This window comes from Mirounga angustirostris, unplaced genomic scaffold (genome assembly GCF_029215605.1).
Source record: "Mirounga angustirostris isolate CCGP_5_RB_7025 unplaced genomic scaffold, mMirAng1.0.hap1 SCAF_5, whole genome shotgun sequence".
Classification (NCBI taxonomy): Eukaryota; Metazoa; Chordata; class Mammalia; order Carnivora; family Phocidae; genus Mirounga; species Mirounga angustirostris.
Window position 1 is genome coordinate 86453310 of NW_026991713.1, and position 16895 is coordinate 86470204.

The following is a 16895-nucleotide window of genomic DNA, read 5'->3' on the forward strand; positions in this document are numbered from 1 at the left end:
CTGGTCCAAATGTCCTGTTTCAAGGCAAGTTGCCTGTCCTCTGAACTCCCAGAACATCATTACTCTGTATGTTAATGGACTGAAACGCACTTGCCTTGGGTACAGGACTATTAGCTCTCTTAGGTCTTGCTTTTTATTCTATACTTTTAGTACCTACTGTATCGAGTCCCGATAATTTAGGAATAAGAGAACCACAGGGCCCGAGGATGCTGAGTTTGACAGGGGTTGGTTGAGGGGCTGCCCTGCTGCCCTGATCGGTACCGTGCTCCCTCTGCTCTGGTCTCCAGGCCATGTGCTTTCTATTACACAGTGAAGAGGTCTAGCAAATGTACTTGTAGAGTTTCCTCTTCAGGCTCAATTTCCTCTGTTCCTCTAGCTGTTCCTTACGTGCCCAGGTTTTGAAAGCTCTCATTATACTGCTCATTCTCCTCTAGGTAGACTTGATCTTGAATGGTGGTGTCTAAACAGCATACTCTTCCATCACCATCCCCTTCCTTGATGCAGACTCTAGGCTGGTATTAATGTCGCTTAAGTCTGTTGGCACATTTGGGCTTATTAGGGACTGCAGCCTCCCTCCTGTGCGATGCTTTTTCACACGGAAAGTTCATCCAAGTCTTCCTCACTCTGTTCGAGTTCTGCAAGTTTTGCGCCTACCTATACTACTACACATACTACATACGTATACTCTGCACACACGCTACTTTATGAACTACCCTGCTACATTTTACTCGGTTTTCCTTCGTATTCTGGTTTATCAAGATAATTTTATTACTCAATGTATCATCTTAATTTTATTAGCTCTCTTACTCAGGTTTGGGGCATCTGAAAATATGTTAAGAGTTTTGTTTGTTTTCAAATCACCACTAAAAATGTTGAACAATTGGACATTTACCTGGCACACCATAGCTGGGTAATCATCAACTCTCTGTTTTATTTTTATTTTTATTTTTCTATGTAGCCTTGGCCCAAATGAGCACAGAGCTGGAAAGCAGAGCAAAGCCTTTCTTTCTTTCTTTTTTTTTTTAAAGATTTTATTTATTTATTTGACAGAGAGAGAGACAGCGAGAGAGGGAACACAAGCAGGGGGAGTGGGAGAGGGAGAAGCAGGCTTCCCGCGGAGCAGGGAGCCCAATGCGGGGCTTGATCCCAGGACCTTGGGATCATGACCTGAGCCGAAGGCAGATGCCTAACCGACTGAGCCACCCAGGCGCCCGAGCAAAGCCTTTCAATATGATGCCAGGCAAGCAGCTCTTTGCACCTACTTGGGTACCTGAGAGGGAGATTTGCGTGAGTCACAGGTTTCTTCTTGCCACAAATGATTGTCTAGTCTCAGCTGGGTGTGTCTGGCTCTCGCAGTCTGGCGCGAGCCACCTCCTTCCCCAGCTGTTTGAATGGGACCTGGCAGAGTGATGGCTATCCAAAAATTGGCCTAACCTGCCCATTTGTGTTTTTGCCTTCATTTAAAGTCCTGAGGATCAAGATTTTAAATATTAAATTGGCCAACGCCAACTTTTCCCAAACTCTGCTATCATCTCAGGTGCCAACTAACTGGTAGGTCATTTAGTGAACTTGGGATGTTATACAAGAAAGAGTGGGACCCGTGGAATTTGTCTTGGGTCCAATTTCAGCTCTGTTAGTCGACTGTGTGGCCCTTGCTCAGTTATTTAACCTCTCTGCGTTTCCGTGTTTTCATCTGTGAAGAGAGGATATTAATACCTGTCATTATTCGTGAGTATTAAGTTGAATTAATTTATGGTAAGTGCCTATCACAGAGACTGGCACAAGTAGGCATTTAATAGACATTATCATCATCATTATCATTTAAGCATAAAGCATTTACATCTTTTAAAAACACTAAGACGGAGGGGATTATGTGTGAAATACCTCAATGTACTTACCACCTCTAACGTAAGAGCTTCATGCACGAACACAGGCTTTTATTGAATTATTTCACACATCTAAGGAGTGCCTCCAGATAAATGGAATGGTTCACCTAATTACCCAGCTCCTTTCATGCTAAGCAGGATTGGTTCACTTCTCTAGTGTGCCTCGGAGATCTGTGAACTCCCCAAAAGGGGGCCATCTCAACAGAAAGCAGCCCGAACCTCCTAAAACTGAGGCTTAAAAAAACCCCCTACAAAGTCCGCAAAAGAATAAAGACTAATGCTGATGAAGTCTATCACGCACTATTAACTAAGTAGGAATGTTTCCTTAACATCTGTACATTCGACCAACACACCCATTGGAGGATAGTGAAGCGATTGCTCTTCCACGGAATTGACTTTTATGGTCTGGTTTTTTATTGTTTCACTCTGCCCACTCCTTTAACTCCTTTTATTTTGTTCTCCTGAAAAGTTGGTTTTCCCTTTTTGTTTGTTTTGTTTTTGTCAGATTAAGAAAGAGTAGCAGTAGAAGTTGGTCAATACTTGTTTGTCTTGGGATGTGAGAGTCACTAGAATAATGACTGAAATCAGTAATCAAACTTCGGTTTAATTGAGGAAGCTTTTATTGTACTTCTTTTTATATGCAGCTACCCTGCGAGGGCCTCTAGGGGACTCAAGGATGATCCAGCGTGGGTTCCTGTCCTCAAAACAATTAAAAGTTAAGAGGGACAATCCCAGCAGAAATTGCAGGAGCAAAGGCAGGGGGTGGGGGGGTGGGCGGTGGGGGGTAGGCAGCAGGAATTTGCAAGATGCTCAGAGAATAGTGCTAGAGGAAATGATTTGTTTTGGGGGAAGAGGAAGTTGGAAGGGCCTGACTGTGAGGGCTTGATTGTAATTATTTTGCACGCTGTTTTCTATCTGATAATTGATCTAATATACCAAGTGTCAGTTTTCATTGAATGAAACACTGAAACAGTGGTGCTCAAATGTGATGAAATCAGTGTTAAATAGCTTTTGGTATGTGTATCTGTTAGTTTTCTCAGTGTTAAATTTGCTTGTCTGACATATCACTGTGTATTAATTAGTGATGAAAGCCCTCGAAAACTTCTAATGAAAAGCTCCACAGATTGACAACGCAAAAGTCAGGCACTTCTTTGTCTCTAAATTTCAAGTGCTTTTCCTCTCTGTACCATCTGTTTCTCATCTTCGAATATTCAACAAACTCAAAGTAGTTGGATTATGTCACATTATTTCAGTTGGATCGGATTGTGACCACAGAGATTAAGTAAGAACAACATTGAGCCCTAACTAATATTTAGCATTTGGTAGTTACTAAGAATTTCAGAGAGGGCTAGCCCATAGGCAAAATGAAATCTTTATTAAAAAAGCAACCTCAATGTTAAACTTTTAGAGAGAACATGGTAGATGATTGAGTCCAAAGTCCAGCCTGGGGCATCCTGTATTGTTCAAGTGTTTGTTTACTTCTCTATCTTTCTTCTCCTAGAGATGGCACTCCCTGGTTCTCTGGGTTCTCTGGCTCTATGGAGATAGCCCCTGGCAGCTTTTGGGGGGTAGATTGCCTTCACGCATCAATATTTACATTAAGCGTTTATCCTAAGATCAGAGCTCACACCATCATATACACAGGATCTCTCTGTTGACCTCTGTTTTTTTGTTTTTGTTTTTTTTTTTCCCCTTTTATCTCAAGTCAGACAAAAATGTATGGTGAGAAATAAAATGAACTTTCTTTTCCTTAATCGTTTTCATAGATCTGGCCCAGGTCCATGAGCTTTCTTTCTGCTGATGAACATAGATTTTTAACTATAAAGTCTCATGTATAAGAATTGACATAGTTTTTTTTCCCTTTAAATCAACTGAAATCTGCCTTTGAGCTCCCATCTTGGTAGGGCTGGCAGCAAATTTAATCTTTAGCATCATCTGTTTTTTACTCCACCAGATTGTACAGAATTCTGAGGTATTTTAAACTGCACCAAAATATCAAGGTAGCTTCTATCTTACTGATAAACTCTGTGATGCCTATTTTTCATGGTCCTTCCAAGTTTAGCAACTGTGCTGCCTTTGTTTCAGATGTGGGGACATGGAAATCACTACTTTTAACTAGGGCTCAGTGTCCCTGAGGGACTACATAGCAATGGCTTGAGCTAGCCTCTCCAGTTACTGCTACAGAGCAGGGCTGTTCTTGAGACAGGTGGGCCTTTGTTATCCATGCACTTCTCTTAATTCCGTCCTCAAGTCAGGGGTCTTCTCCCTGTCCTCCAAGACACTGACATGGTGTCTTCAATGAAATCAGTCTTTTGCTGACTTCAAAACATTTGAATCAGGAAATTCAAAGGGTCTGGCTACCTGGTGGGTAACATGGAAAGAACATGGAAGAAAGGCCTAAAATAATGAAATACCAGTAAATTATCCTGCCTCATTCTCATTGAAGGAAGTAGGATTCTTAGTGAGACCTATGTTCTCTCCTAAAATATTTTCTGTACTGGGTTCTGTTACCGTCAATATTTTTCATATATTGCAGGTGTTTTTAACATTTTAAAGCTGCTTTCAGAACTTTACTAAAAACACCCTTGCTGTCATTTTTCTTCCTGAATATCTTTCACTTTTTTGAATAACCGTAAGTGCATTATAATAATATAACTCCTCTGTTATGTGTGTGTGTGTGTGTGTGTGTGTGTGTGTGTGTGCAGTGTATTACTAGAAAAAAAAACAACTTGGGACGCCTGGGTGGCTCAGTTGGTTTAAGCGTTTGCCTTTGGCTTATGTCATGATCCCAGGGTCCTGGGATCAAGTCCCGCATCAGGCTCCTTGCTCAGCAGGGAATCTGCTTCTCCCTCTGCCTGCTTCTCTCCCTGCTTGTGCTCTCTCTCTCTTTCTCTCTGACAAATAACTAAATAAAATCTTAAACAAAAAAAAAGAAAGAAAACAATTTTACATTAGTTGATCATAAACATGTGGAGTCCAGGGAATGGGGGTCGGCACGAATAAACATTTCTATACTTTCCTTTTCCTGTTGAGTTGCCACTTCGGAGTTAGTTTTACTTGGGTTTCTGCAAAATTTTTTCCTCCCTGGTCTTGTCTATCCTGCACAAGTCCCAGCTCTGCTTGTGCACAGAGAAGTCAAGGTCATGATAACCTTTGTTCTGGACTGGAATGGCTGCCATAGATTCTTCTTTCTGTGGTCGTCACTAGGGTTGTTTCATCTCAGTACCGGCACAGGGTAAGGTCACACTTCCTTAACAACTCTGTAGTTAGGCATGTTCGTGTGACTTGCTTCAGCCAATAAAATGTGAGCGGAAGTGATCTGTGTCACTTTAAGAGCTAATGTGCGGTTCTCGCTGCCCCACCCCACACTGTGACTCATCAAGGAAGCCTGTGTTAAGATAGACTTCCCTTTAGTCTCAATCCTTGAGTAACCACAGTGAGAAGAATTCCTGTGTTGGTTCACATTGCACGTATGGGGGGGATGGGAAATATATGTTTAGCCACTGAGATGTTGGGGTTGATTTATACTAAGCATGACCTAGCCTGTGCTGACTGACATAGTCCTTTTTAGGAGTAGATAAGCTATTTCAGATTTTTCGGAATGGAGCATCTAAAAGATAACAAAATAACTATCTTTATCTTACTAACATCCACCAACTCTGACTTTTTTATTTTTACAGTTTATGATGTCTCTGCCTTTTTCTTTGGTCTTCCAAAGATCCCTTTCTATCTGAGCAAATATAGATAGAACGAAAAGAACAGATGGAATGCGGTAAACAATGCCTCTATGGGCACTGGCAGTCGCCGGGTTTCACAGCTTTGTATTTCTTAAAAGATCCATACATAACAAACACCTATACCTCACTTTTCTCTCTCTCTCTCTCTTCTTTATTTTGTTAAGCTATTTGATTGTCCCAAGAGCAAAAGGTGAGATAGCATTTTTTCCACACTGATGTGGTTGCTCGATTTGGGTTAAACACAAACCCTTCAGGTATTGCTCGGGCACGCAGTCAGCAGGCTTTTCATTCAGCCTCATAAAATGGTTATCGATGGCGTACTGTGTACTAGGGATATTCCTAATTATAATCAGTGATGGTTGTTCTGAGTAAAAATCGCAAGGATATATAAAGGCATACATGAGAGAGAACTGATCTATTTGGGGGCACCAGAAAGGCATTCTTGAGGAAGCGACATTTGAGTTGAGAGCTGAAAGATGAGTTACACTTGGCCAAGAGGATGATGGGAAGGTGCTGGGAGCCAAGAGTTTCTGCAGAGTAAGTGGCACTTGCAAGGAGGCTGGAGGAAGCACGGCACACTCGAAAAAGAAAAAGACTTGTCTAATAAGCTGGAGCACAGAAGCTAGCAAACAGTGTATGATGAGACTGAATGGGTAGCCAGGACCTGCCTTTATAGGGCCTGGTAGGCCATGTTGAAGATTTGGTTATTTTAAAAGTCATGGAAATCCATAGAAAGATGGATATTTTAGGCTGGCCATTGATAACACAAGATCTGAGTTGGGGACTAGATTTAAGTTTGTTTAATCAATCATTCATTCATTCATTTAGATTTCATATGGGGATTAAATAATAGGTTGTTGCATTAGCTAGGGTGACCTTTATAGAAACTAGAGAAAATGCAAGGAAATTGTTTAAAACAAACTTAATCATCTGTAGCTTGCTTTGATGTGGCAGCCAAAGTGCAGGGCTTGGGGTAGAATGCGTTTATCTGAATTTATTGGACCAAGGCTAAGATGGGCAACAGTAGGCCTTGTCTTTTTAGTGTATTCTCCCAGGGACGGGGTACATCCTAAATTACAGATTCCATGAGCCAAATTAAGGCAGGGATCTTTATCTCTCTCTCTCTCTCTCTCTCTCTCTATATATATATTTCTATCTCTTTATAGTCCAAGTTTTTACTAGTCTAAGGCCAATTGCAAGCAAAAAATATGTTTAGATGTAGATAGGTAGTATAATTTGCAGAAGTTTACCATTTATTTTTAAATTTATTTTTCCAGTTTTATGGGGGTATAATTGACATAGAACATTGTATAACTTTAGGGTATACAACACGAGGATTTGATCAATGTGTATTTTGTGGAACGATCATGACAACAAGTTTAGTTAACATCCATTATGTCACATAGTAAGAAAAATTATTTTCTTATCTGTGATGAGAACTTTTAAGATCTACTTTTTTAGGAACTTTCAAATATACCATACAGTATTGTTAAGTATAGCCAGGTCACCAGTTTATATTGAAATATATTGCCCAGGACTCATACAAACTCTCCTTGATGTTTGATAGCTGCTGAATCATATTTTAAAATAGTCTGAACTCACCCTCTGAGCTTTTACGGTAGGAAGCAATTCCGCATTGGCAGGAAGCTAAATTGAATGCCCTGTAGATCATTTCCACATATGACTTTCTGTTGTACAAAACAAATCCATATTCATTCTAATGATTTTCCCTTCATTCTTTTCAAACTCCCAAGCAGAAAAGATTAGATTCAAATTTCCTCTCATAAATTACAGTTTTAACTCAGTATATTTACATAAGCCCCTAACACCAAACTTCCTCCAACTAGTTGAAAAAAAATATAACATTGATGTATCACATTATCTATTCATAGATTTTCAGATTATAAATTATCTAGCTTTTTGTAGGGTATAACTAAGAGAAAGATCAGCTTCAATCCTTGCAGCAAGGATGGAGCCAGAGGTGTCGGGCTAATTAATGAGCCTAGGACCCATGACTCAGAGCCCAGAAAGGATCAGGAGACATGAGGAATAAACTAGAATCCCAGAAGAACCAAACAGAAAACAACACTTTGGAGGAGTGTCTTGACATGAGGACTGGTGTTAAGTGCAAGATCCAAGCCATTAGCCCATGTTCTTTCCATACTAAGCTGATATTGGATATTCTAAATTGGTGATAAACTCCTCTAAGGGACTCCAGGGAGCCTTTTCTGGAGATTGGATGGACTCAGGGCATCTAGCTGCATGTGCTTGGCAGAGTGAAGACATGGTTTATTCTTCCCACTCTCCCCCTCTTCCCTTTATTGCACTTCTCCCCATTGCTTCTGCCCATCAGGTGTTCTCATTCCTCTCCTCTTGTGCTTATCATTTCCCCCATTACATTTAAATTCATGCCTTCTCTTCTTTATTCAATCACTTTTCATCTTCTGAAATAACATTTCTCTTTGTCTTCTAAGCAGACTCTATCTACCTTTCTTGGATTTTTTTGAATTCTCTTTCAGAAAGCTGTTATGACAATTACTCAGACCCTTTCTCCCCTAACCCACCCCCTTTCTCTGCCTATCTATTGTTCTTATACTCAACATCACAAAATTTCATGTCTTACTGTTCTCTCTCTCTTTTTTTTTTTTAAATGAGTTTTGTTGCATCTATTCAGGGAGCTATAAGCTTCCTTAAGACAGGGCCATGTCCCATACTTTTTTCACTTGAACAGGCTTCGGCTGCGCATAAAGCGCGTACTAAAAACCTGTTGACTAATTATATTGCTTTTTCTTTTCTTCCTGTCAAGATTGTGCTGTATCATTTGAGGTTTTTAGTTCAGCTGCTATTGGAATAATTTCACTGTAACAGCATAGGTCTTGCCGAATACATTAAAGTAAAATACTGTGCAAATATAAATCATCTAGTAATATAGTAAATGAAGTCCAAAATTTATAGCTCACCAGTTTTCCAAGTGTTCATTGCACTTCTGTAAAATTCACACCGTTTACTAAAATAATAATAATTCTTATATATATTTTTCAGGATAACAGGTGATTTTCATGTCTATTTTAACAGTGCAGTTAAGAGCACTTATCTAATTTATTATAAGTAGAGAAATAGCTTAGAATTACAAAAAAATGTTGCCTCCTTATTTTTGTAAGATATTTAGGCTTTAATGTATTATGGTATAACCACAATGATTACTGTATTAATAAATAACTCTTATGATCTGTTTCAACATTTACTGTAATTCTTTCCAGCTTATATTGATAATTTCAATTGGAATATTGGTCTGCTGACCATTGCCAGGAAAATTTTCCTAAAATTCCTGATGGTATGGATTTGGGGATGTGAAAAATATGAAATTAATTTAGTCCCTTTAAATAGAAAGATAGATGTTTGGTTACTTGGAATGATTTAAAACATATTTTCAAAGTAATATCTGTTCAGGGCACCTGGGTGGCTCAGTCAGTTGTGTCTGCCTTCAGCTCAGGTCATGATCCCGGGGTCCTGGGATCGAGCCCTGAGTCAGGCTCCCTGCTCAGTGAAGAGCCTGCTTCTCCCTCTCCCTCTGTCTCTCGCCCACTCTGTGCTCTCTCTCTCGCTCATTCCTTTTCTCTATTTCAAATAAATATATAAAATCTAAAAAAAAGTAATATGTATTCACACAGAAAATTTAAAAAATACGAAAAGTATGAAGTGGAAAATAAAAGTCACCAATGACCCTAATCTCTGAGATAACTACTGTTAACATTTTAGTGTGTCTAGTTTTTTTAAACTCAGCATTTGACCATACACATAAAATATATTTTATATTTTTGTTCTTAGCTACATGGAAATAAAAATAAATGCAAATATTTATAAAAAATTTTAAAGTTATGAAAATATGAGTGCATTTCATGGACTTTAAAGATAAACTTTTTTTTTTAAAGATTTTATTTATTTGATAGAGAGATAAAGCGAGAGAGGGAACACAAGCAGGGGGAGTGGGAGAGGGAGAAGCAGGCTTCCCACTGAGCAGGGAGCCCGATGCGGGGCTCGATCCCAGGACCCTGGGATCATGACCTGAGCCGAAGGCAGACGCTTAATGACTGAGCCACCTAGGTGCCCCTAAAGATAAACTTTTGCTCTGATGAGTTAGTAAAATGTCTAGCTTCTAGCTTGAGTCCCAGTGTTTTAATTTTTAGCATTATATCTAGATGCAAAGTTACTGATTTCTGCCCTTGGAGACGGTTGTGTTTTTGAAAAACATTTTGCAGCCTTTTGGATCAATTGTTTCGCGCAGGCTAGAACATATGCTCTAGTTAGGATTAGGGACACAGTAATTTTTCCTTTCAAATTTCCAGTGAATTTTAAGTGTTCAAGAAACATGCCAGATTGACAGATGCTAACTTGGAAGACATCAATAAACACTGATTAAGGACAGAAAAAAACTGATCTGCTTTGAGCACACTCAGAAATAACAGGCAAGGCGTGCTTGGGTGGCTCAGTTGGTTAAGCATCTGCCTTCAGCTCAGGTCATGATCCCAGGGTCCTGGGATCAAGTTCCGCATTGGGCTCCCTGCTCAGCAGAAAGCCTGCTTCTCTTTCTCCCTCTGCTGCTCCCCCTGCTTATGCGCTCTCTCTGTCAAATAAATAAATAAAATCTTAAAGAAAAAAAGAAATAACAAGAAAGCACTATAAAGCTCAAAACATATGAGGGCAGCATATCAGGAAAAGGCATTCAGCAAACAACAGAGATTGAGGATAGTTATACAAAAATTGTGCTCTAGTGGACTATCAGCAACCATATACACACTGGTAATAGACAGCAGAGGTTCTTCTCACTTTTTTTTGAATGATTACATGTGCAGCTTTGGGTAATTAACCCTTATTTTTGGAAATATGTACATATGTTGGTGGTTTAGAAACAAATGACAAAATATTAACATCAGCGGGAAAATCAGACATCAGGATCCAATTACAAGTACATTTAGATTGATGTATAAATGTCTATAGCATTTTGCAATTTAAGTGAATTGCATGGAGTTCAACCTCAGAGTGTAAGTTTAAGGTGACTCAAAATCCAAACCATGTAGATATAAAGTGAGTCTCCAGAATCATATATGTCAAACATCTCCATCAACTATGTGGGACAGACGTGTTATGGTAAGGCATTTTGTAGAAGTATGTTTCCACAATTTTTTTGTTTCCTTGATGTTGGTCCTCTCTGGTAGACCTAGTATTCATATTGGTTCCAGCACTAAGGGAAGAGATTCCTTCTTACTCACCACACATTTACGAAACAACTTACTTAACAAATATGATTGAATGAATGAATAAATAAATAAGGAAAGCAAACTTTTTGGTTACAGTAGTCATGCATATCAAGGGAACTGCTGTCTACCACCAGAAATAATGCTTTGGTTGGGAAGAATATGAATCTCTTCCAGAATTATTCAAAAGTAATTCTTGAGAAAAATTTAAAGGCAAACTAGTGAGAAACACAAAACAGAGAGCAATTGTGATAGGGAAATGGGTGGGATAATTTGATAAGCTTTAATTATATCTCTGCCCAGAGAAAAAGGTCTTGTATAAAGGCAGATTACAAGAAGAGCAGAGGCTGGGAGCAAGAGGGTTATTTTTGCAACCCTACTGAGATTCCCCCGTCATTTGGATCAAGATTGGCTTGGCTTCTACACGTAGCCCAGCTGTGTCTCCACCCACTGAGGGAAGAGGGGACAATTCTGTTCAAGACAATTATCCTGCTAATTTATCTAAAAAAGACAAAATTATAGACACAGTTTTCTCATTTCCCCCTGAATTATCCATGTAGGGGGTCCAGCATGATTAAGTTTCTGAGGAAATCTTCCCTTCTCTTCATCTTGCATCTGCATATGCAGCAGACCCTTTCCCCCATCTCTGCAGCTGAAATTTGCCTCCTGCTAAATACTTTGTATTCTGTACCTTTACAATTTGGTCAGGAGGTCACAAGATACGGAGCTGAGAAGTTCCATCTTCAAACACACACACTCAAAAAGTGGAGATCCATTCCCACAACAATTCTGCTTTGATATATTCCATATTTTATAAGTGCCAAATGAAAAGCAGAAGCTTCTATTAGATGGACCACAGTCCAGTGGAGGCTTCATTTCATCTTTTTTTTCTAAGTAGATTCTATGCTCTTTGATGGGAAGGACTATGTCATATATTTCTCATTGAAACCTCCCTAACACTTAACATGGTGCTAGTCATACAGCTGTTTTTTAATAAAGTACTTTTGAAATTGAAATGTCCATTTAGTGTTTATTGAATGTGGAATAAGTCTTCAGCAGAGTTTTGTAGAGTGCCTAACATGTGTGAAGCTGATGTAGGGATGGTAGCATGTTGTCTGAGTCTGTTTGGGCTGCTATAACAACATACCACAGACTGAATGGCTTCTAAACAACAGGAATGTATTTTTCTTTTTTTTTTTTTAAAGATTTTATTTATTTATTTGACAGAGAGAGCCACAGCGAGAGAGAGAACACAAGCAGGGGGAGTGGGAGAGGGAGAAGCAGGCCTCCCGCCAAGCAGGGAGCCCGATGCGGGGCTCGATCCCAGGACCCTGGGATAGACCTGAGCCGAAGGCAGATGCTTAACGACTGAGCCACCCAGGCGCCCCCAGAAATGTATTTTTCATGGTTCTCGAGGCTGGAACTCCAAGATAAGGGCGCCCGGATGGTCAGGTTCTGGTGAGAGCTCTCTTCTGCGTTGCGGACTGCCGACTTCTTGCTGTGTCCTAACATGGGTGGGAGGGCCTGGGGAGCCCTGTGGGGTCTCTTTTCTAAGGGCACTAACCTCATTCATGAAGGATCCATCCTCCTGACCTAAGCACCTCTCCAAGGCCCACCTTGGTGATTAGGATTTCAACATACGAATATTTTGGTGGAAGAGGGGACACAAACATTCAGTGTATAGTCCATGTTTTAGAGGGAACTATGTAGCCTATCTTAATCTCTTCATTTTGTGTCAAGGACAGCAGAGGCAAAGCCAGGCTGGGATGTGGGGCTCTCTGGATGGCTATAATCATTTTAGTGATTTTTAAATTGTTACTCTTTGAATATTCCTTTAACATTTACTTTGAGAAGTTACTGCATAAGATGGGAGAGAAGGATAAAGAAAGACACCAGTTGTAGCAGTTCTCAGCTTTTTTAGAATAATCATCAATGAGTCAGTTTTGAACTACAACTTGCATTCCCCTCTTAGCAAGAGGAAAAACAAGCACACTGTGGTTAATAAGGTGTAGCTTCTGTAGAACGATTGAGGAATCAGCGGGTTGTTACGATGTCTGACCTCTTCTGATCTCCCACCTTCTGAGTTTATTCCTTCCATCTATAACCAGCTTTCTCTGAGAAAAGTTCAAGGAAAAACAAATTTCTTCATCTCATTCCTGTCCAGTGACACATAGTGACTCTTTAGAAATGGTCACTATGTACAGTTGCCTAGCCACTCTTATGATTTGGCTTAGGGCGGAATTTGTGATATGAAAAGTTTGGATAAACCGTTTTGCTTCAGGACATGGCTGACTCATGTGCCACGACATAACCGAAATAGCCCAGCCTCCATCTAAAGTCTCCTCTTATCTTTGGAGATTACTTTTTGGAGATGATCTATAAGAGATGAAAAATAGGAACTGCTTGGATTGTCATTATTTTTTTCCTTCCTCCTGAGCTCTGCTTGGGGGAAAGACTGACTTATTGAAGAGCTTGTATTCTAGACCACTCTCCACAACAAATGTGGAGCTGGGGAAGCTGTGGCAGGCTTGTGGCGTCCCAGGGCTTCTGGAAGTTACGTTTTCAGCAACATGTAATCAGAAGCCACGAACAGAAGGGCCACAGACAAAGTTGCACTTAGCTTTCTTTATAAAATTTTACACTGTTAATCCTTAATCATAATTCTGGTATTAAAATGTATTGGTTTGAATCTACATTAGCATCCTCTGGGATTTAGAAGCAATTACATTTAAAAATGGAATTGCGGTCCACACATAAACAAGAATGATCTTTAAAGCAAATTAAACAAAGGCTCTAATTACAAATCCATTTAATTTACAGACAGAATTAACCTTTGGTTCATTGGTAAATAAATATGCAGAGAAACAATAATCCACAATTTATTAACATGAACAAAGTAGTTCTTATAAGCTTCAGGGCTGATGTTTGATCATAGTTGCCATGTTTCCATATCATTTCACCTTTTGAATTTTAAAAGGTTTGAGAAGAAATTAGTACGTGGAGAGAAAAGAATGAGTTCTAAGTTAGATTCTGGTTACTCTTGCTCATTTATTATGTCTGGAGATTATTATCTCACAGGAGGATTAATAGTATAAAAACCAAACTTAAAAAAGTTTCTTTCACACTGTTCTTATTTTATTAAATGGCCTCATCATGTAGAGTGTTCTCTTCTGGAAGTAGGAATAGTTTAATCTGGAGCCTCCACCAATCTCTCCCACTCCATATAACTTGAAAAACTGCCCTGAGTTTGTAAATCTCCAAGGTAAATTCACATCAGTCATTTTATTACACTCAATGAGAGAGTTAAATAAAATTTCTCCCTTTTAGGAGCAATTTATAGAAAACTGAGATTCACCAAATGAGAGTGTTGAGACTTGGGTATAGAAATTCAATGTACTATAAAATTTGGCTTCTATATTTTACTAAAGTCATTCCCTTTACTTCTAACCTAAATACTATACCGTAGTTAGATTGAACTGAATAAGCTGAAGTTAACAAGCAAAATAACTCATTAAATAATGGGTATGCATGTTTGATCAAATAGAATTAAATATTTATTATTATTTTTTTTAGAGAGAGATAGATTATGAAGGGGGGAACAGAGGGTGATGGAGAGAGAAACTCAAGTGGATTCGGTGCTGAGCGCAGAGCCTGACAAGAGGCTTGGTCTCATGACCCTGAGATCATGACCTGAGCTGAAACCAAGAGTCCAATGCTTAACTGAGTGTGCCACCCAGGTGCCCCGTAGAATTAAAAGAAAAACTATTCCTTTTTCATATCATGAAACAACAGTGGAAGCAAACGAAGTGGTACAGATATAAACTCAAGCAACCTTCCTTTACGGAATATTTTCACCACATCAGCATGGAATGAGTACACAAATATAGTCTTGTGGATTGATAGATTTTGTGTAAAACTGTCCACAAAAATACCACTTGGCTTTGTTACATCTGTTGGTGAGACAGAAATGCTATCAGTGATCTTTTCAATGAGTGCCAGAGTTTCTCTTAAATTCTGGAAATGATTTTTGGAGGAGTCCAATATATTTTGTTTACTTATTGCTGTATAATGCAACAACAATCATTTCACTGTCTCTGTACATTTAGTGAACTCAGCTGGATGGTTCTTCTGCTCTATATGATCTTGGCTGGGGCTGTGGTTATCTGGAGACTTGACTGAGCTGGAACATCCAATATGGCTCACTGACATGATAGACATCATGGTGGTGATGGCTGGAAGGCTGATACCAGCTGGGATGCTGGGGTGACTGGGCATCTCTCTCTCTCTCTAAGTAGTCCCAGAAACTCCCTTCTTCCATGTGTGTGGACTTCTCTGTGTATTGGCTCTCTTTGTGGCCACTCCAAAAAGATAGCTGGTCTTAGCTGTTCAGGGGTCCTAAAAGTACAAAAGTAACAACTGCCTAGTGTTCTTAAGCCTTAAGCCTAGAAGTGGTAAAATATTCTGCTGCATTTATTGGTTAAAATGAGTCATAGAGCCATCTCATTGTTAATGTGGGAGGGGACAACACAAGGGTAGAATACAAGGAGGTGTGATTCATTGGAGTCATTATTAGAGACTAGTTACCACAGTCATTCATATACACACATACACACACACGTACATGTATGTGTGTATATATATATATATATATGAACGACTATTGTAACTAATCTCTAATAATGTACATGTATATATACACGTATGTTTGTGTGTGTGTGTATATATCTATGTGTGTGTGTGTGTGCATACGTATACCCCCTTTTGACCACATTTGTGTTTATTGTAGGCCATCAGCCCTGACTCGCTGGATTCATTCTGCCTGGTTAAATTGTGAAGCTGTTCATATGAAATAGGTTATGGGTATGACCAAAGAATTTAACCACGTATCAATCAGGGTGTAGTCCGAAAATCAGATTGACTAAAAGTAGTGTGGATTGAGTTGTGCCCCTCCAAATTCATATGTTGAAGCCCTTAAACCCGTGTACCCTGGAATGTGACTGTATTTGGAGATGGTGTTTTTATAGAGGTGATTAAGTTCCAATATGGCTGGTGTCCATCCAATATGGCTGGTGTCCTCATAAGAAGAGAAAATGTGGACACATAGGAGAGACATCAGAAATGCACATACACAGAGAAAAGACCATATAAAGAGGCAGCAAGAGGGCAGGCATCTGTAAGCCAAGGAGAGAGGCTTCGGAGGAAACCAGTCCTGCTGGCACCTTTATCTTGGACTTCCAAACTCCAGAACTGTGAGAAAAGAACTTCTGTTGTTTAAGCCATCCAGTCTTTGATTTTTTGTTATGGCAACCCTAGCAAACTAACAAAAGTAATAGAGGAACAAGAGGTTTTCCATAGAAATTAGAACTTATACAAATGTGAGAGAGGTAGAGAAGTGAAGGGCCAGAGGAGGAGTCAAAGGGTGAGAAAAAGTCACTGATCACAATAGTTTGGAACAGGGGCTCTCAAAGTGGTATCTGGGGACACATCAGTATCCTTGAGACTGAAGACTCCTTCAGGAAGTCTAGAGGGCCAAAAACATTTTAATGACAGTATTAAGATGTATTTTCCTTTTTCTTTCATCTTTCATGAGTAGATGGTGGGGAATTCAGACGTTGCATGACTTGAGATCACACATTGAGATAGAATGTGTGTGTTTGTACTTTGTGTTTTAACATTTCTTGGTTTTAATTTATATTATTGATAGATACCACCTACATATACTAAAGCTCTTTGGGGTCTTCAGTAGTTTTTAAGAGTATAAAGGGGTTTGAAGGCCAAACAGTTTGGAATCTTAGACCTGAAGCTTTGGTGCAAATATGCAAGTTGAAGTTTGTAGGTGAATCCCAAAAGCTGTGTGTCTGGTCAGTGGAATGGAATTGCAAAACACATGGAGCACATGGAGAAGACTGTGGAAGCTGCTACCTCCATAGGGACTGCAGTCAGACTTTTGGTGGTTGGTTTGAAGCCCCCAGCAATGAGCAGGCCAGGAATCAGGAAGACCAGCAGGAACTTGGAAC